Raw genomic sequence first — 4674 nt, 5'->3', positions numbered from 1 at the left:
CTTTAATAAGACACTCCAGAGTGAGGAATAGGCCTTGGGGGCCGGCTTATATACAGTGCTCCAAAGGGATGCTGAGATCCCTTGGGACTTCAAGGGATGAGCTCCCTAGTGGTGGAACATGGGAGTGCATGCTTTACAGATACACAACAACCACCAGCTTCTCAAGGGCAATTAAGGTTGGGCAATAAATTCTGGCCTTGCCAGTGACACCCAGATCCTGTGAACTCATATAAAAAAACACTATTTTAGGAGTCTGGTTCAAAATATTCATTGCTGACGACACCAGGAATCTGGGGCAACTTTTGTCAAATTGGGCTCAAAACTGGAGTGGTAATTCCTACCGTGCACAGATAATCGCATCAGTATTGAAAGTAAAATCACATGGTGCTCATTTTCAGAATCAACGCAGTAAGATTTGAAATAAAGTGAAGGAATTTTATGGTGAAAGGATTTGGAAATAAATGTGACTTGTACTTCGGTCTTTAATTAAACTTTGTGGCGTCTGTCTGCCATTCATGTCTCTGTTGAATAAGGAAGGAGGGGTTTGACATTGACCACACTGCACTGCTCCTGATATTTTTGAGCTTATCGGTTATAATGAGATGTCTTAACCCATTGGTCAGTGCCAACTTTAGCTCAGCTGTTACTTCGTGATACCAACTTTGTGAAAAGTTTGAATTGGTCTTAATGCAGTCACTGCCTGGTGTTTTTGTTGTCATTGCAATCCCTTCTTTCACACTGGAACAAATCGTAACCGTGTTTTTAAATTAGCAGTGTGAGATTTTTAGAGAGCATCTTCAAATGCTTCACAAAACCATTCCAATCCCTTCAGCTTCCCTTGTTCGATTCCCAGTTAGAGAAATCATTTTGCGACCACCGTTTTTAATTAAAGTGAAGTAATTTAACGAAATTACATAGATGACCCAAAGCACTTCAGAGTGGTATCAAAATAAATGAGTTAGTAATTAGAAATAAGGAATGTCAGAAGTTGGACTTGAGTTTCTGGGATGGAGTATAAATAACCCTCTGTGCACTGGAACTGGGAAGGGTGAATAATGAATGAGTTGTTTCCGGGTTTGAAATGCGGCTTAGATCTGCTGGTATTAACCGATAGCATTGTTGAGCAGAATGAAAGAAATGCTAACATGATCACTGAGGGTCAGTTGAAACTTCAACAACTTCATTTTAATAATTTGTGAAACTTTAAAAATTGAGGAAGTTTTATTCCCTTTCTGATTTTACACAGTCTGTATTTTAGGAGACTGGTTTTAAATGTTCTTCATGGAATCAGAGAAGTTTACAGCACAGAAGGACGCCATTGTCACATGAGCAATGAACATTTAAAACCAGTTTTTGTTTCAAAAATAATGTTTCCGCCCAGGCTTGAACCGGGGACTTTTCGCGTGTGAGACAAACGTGATAACCACTACACTACGGAAACTGCTTCCGAGTGCAGTGCCCAAAGAGAAGTGTTCAGCGACAAGCTGAAATGCTGAATCCCTTTTTCTGAAAAAATTCCTTTCACAAACATTTCTCTGACCGAAACGGCACAAAACATAAATGTTCCTTTCAAATGTGCCAATTATTTTCGTTAAACTTTTATTTTGCTTTCATGGGATAACATAATTAATGATTCGATAATTTTCTTTTGCACAATGAAAGAAGTACTAACTGAGGGAGAGTCAATACGTCAATAATTTGTTCTGTGCTCTGCATGTTTGTAATGTCGCCAAGTTTGCTGATGATACAAAGATAGGTGGGAAAGCAAGTTGTGAGGAGGACACAAACAATCTGCAAAGCGATATTGATAGGCTCAGTGGGTGGGCAGAAATTTGTCAGATGGAGTATAATGTGGGAAATGTGAGGTTATCCACTGTGGTAGCAATAATAAAAAAGCAAATAATGATTTAAATGGGGAGAGATTACGAAATGCTGCGGTGCAGAGGGGCCTGGGGGTCATTGTACATGAAACACAAAAGGTTAGTATGCAGAAACATCCTCTCTGCATCCACCTTGTCAAGCCCCCTCATAATCTTACACGTTTCCATAAGATCACCTCTCAATCTTCTGAATTCCAATAAGTAGAGGCACAACCGACTCAACCTTTTCTCATAAGTTAGTCCCCTCATCTCCGGAATCAACCTAGTGAACCTTCTCTGAACTGCCTCCAAAGCATCTATATCCTTTCTTAAATATGGAAACCAAAACTGCACGCAGTGTTCCAGGTCTGGCCTCACCAATACCCTGTATAACTGCAGCAAGACTTCTTTGTTTTATACTCCATCCCCTTTGCAATAAAGGCCAAGATTCCATTGGCCTTCCTGATCACTTGCTGTACCTGCATACTAACCTTTTGTGTTTCATGCACAAGTACCCCCAGGTCCCGCTGTACTGCAGCACTGTGCAATGTTTCTCCTTTTAACTAATAACTTGTTCTTTGATTTTTTCTGCCAAAATGCATAACCTTGCACTTTCCAACATTATACACGATCTGCCAAATTTTTCGCCACTCACTTAACCTGGCGATGTCTTTTTGCAGATTTTTTGTGTCCTCCTCACACATTGCTTTTCCTCCCATCTTTGTATCATCAGCAAACTTGGCTACATTACACTCAGTCCCTTCATCCAAGTCGTTAATATAGATTGTAAACAGTTGGGGTCCCAGCACTGATCCCTGCAGCACCCCATTAGTTACTGATTGCCAACCAGAGAATTAACCATTTATCCCGACTTTTTGTTTTCTGTTAGTTAGCCAATCCTCTATCCATGCTACTATATTACCCCCAACCCTGGGAACTTTTATCTTGTGCAGTAATCTTTTATGTGGTACCTTGTCAAAATGCCTTCTGGAAGTCCAAATACACCACATCCACTGGTTCCCCTTTATCCACCCTGTTCATTACACCCTCAAAGAAAACCAGCAAATTTGTCAAACATGACTTCCCTTTCATAAATCCATGCAGACTCTGCCTGACTGAATTATTTTTTTCCAAAAGTGGGAGGAGCAGTGACCGGAGGAGGTGTGAGCAGCGGCCTATAGAGGCCCAGCGGGAGTCCGGGGATTGGCGGCAGTCGGAGGAGCAGCGGCTGGAGGAGCAGCGAGCAGCGAGCTACAGCTAGTGCAGGGTCAAAAGTAAGAAAGAAGTCACAAGTAATCAAAGGGTGACGTCACAGCCAAGCGGGTAAGTGATTGGCTGGTTGAGTGGTGAGTAGTTTTCTGTTTCTTTGATTTCTTCTTGTTCTTAGCAGCAAGGAAACTTTGGAATTGTTGCCAAATTAAGTAAATCTAATGGTTAAGTCATAGCAGGAGAGCTCGGACACATGTCATGCTCCTCCTGTGCTGTGTGGGAAGTCAGGGACGCTTCCAGTGTCCCTGATGACTACATGTGCAGCAAGTGTATCCACCTGCAGCTCCTGGCAGGCCACATTGCGGCACTGGAGCTGCGCACGGATTCACTCTGGAGCATCCGCAATGCTGAGGATGTCGTGAATAGCATGGTTAGTGAGTTGATCACACCGTAGGTAAAGGTTACTCAGGCAGAGAGGGAATGGGTAAACATCAGGAAGAGCAGTGGAAGGAAAGACAGTGCAGGAGTCCCCTGCGGTCATCCCCCTGCAAAACAGATACACCACCTTGGGTACTGTTGAGGGAGATGACTTATCAGGGGAAGGCAGCAGCAGCCAAGTCCATGGCACCAGGGGTGGCTCTGCTGCACAGGAGGGCAGGAAAAAGAGTGGGAGAACTATAGTGATAGTGGATTCTATTGTAAGGGGAATAGATAGATGTTTCATGCGGCTGCAATCGAGACTCCAGAATGGTATGTTGCCTCCCTGGTGCAAAGCTCAAGGATGTCTCGGCGTGGCTGCAGCGCATTCTGGAGGGGGTGGGTGAATAGCCAGCTGTCGTGGTATATATGGGTACCAATGCTATAGGGAAAAACGGGATGAGGTCCTACAAGCTGAGTTTAGGGAGCTAGGAATTAAATTAAAAGGTAGTAATCTCAGAATTGCTACCAGTGCCACGAGCTAGTCAGAATAGGAAATGCAGGATAGCTCAGATGAATATATGGTTTGATGAGTGTGCAGGAGGGTGGGATTCAAATTCCTGGGACATTGGAACCGGTTCTGGGGGAGATAGGACCAGTACAAATCGGACGGTCTGCACCTGGTCAGGACCGGAACCAATGTCTAGGGGAATGTTTGCTAGTGCTGTTGGGGAGGGGTTAAACTAATATGGCAGGGGGATGGGAACCTATGCAGGGAGATAGAAATAAGTAAAATGGGGGCAGACGCAAAAGATGGAAAGAAGATAAGTAAAAGTGGAGGGTAGAGAAAAACAAGGCAAAAATCAAAAAGGGCCACATTACAGCAAAATTCGAAAGGGACAAAGTGTATTAAAAAGACAAGCCTGAAGTCTCTGTGCCTCAATGCGAGGATTATTCGTATAAGGTGGATGAATTCACTCAGAGGCAGCAATTCACGAATATGTTATAATTGGGATTCCAGAGACATGGCTCCAGGGTGACCAAGGCTGGGAACTCAACATCCTGAGGTATTCAACATTCAAGAAGGATAGACAGAAAGGAAAAGGAGGTCGGGGAACGATGCTGGTTAAAGAGGAAATTAACGCAATATTAAGGAAGGACATTAGCTTGGATGGTGTGGACTCTGTAT

The 4674-nt window shown here is 43.4% G+C and overlaps 1 non-coding gene across 1 annotated transcript; it reads right to left on the bottom strand.

Annotated features, from left to right (window-relative positions):
* Positions 1–1368: 1368 nt before the first annotated feature.
* Positions 1369–1441, bottom strand: trnav-cac (transfer RNA valine (anticodon CAC)). Its single transcript has one exon. It is a non-coding gene; the product is annotated as a tRNA-Val (tRNA).
* Positions 1442–4674: the final 3233 nt, after the last annotated feature.

Source organism: Pristiophorus japonicus, unplaced genomic scaffold (assembly GCF_044704955.1).
Source record: "Pristiophorus japonicus isolate sPriJap1 unplaced genomic scaffold, sPriJap1.hap1 HAP1_SCAFFOLD_233, whole genome shotgun sequence".
Taxonomy (NCBI): Eukaryota; Metazoa; Chordata; class Chondrichthyes; family Pristiophoridae; genus Pristiophorus; species Pristiophorus japonicus.
The sequence above is the reverse complement of the archived record's forward strand: the minus strand, read 5'-3'. Positions and strand labels throughout refer to the sequence as shown.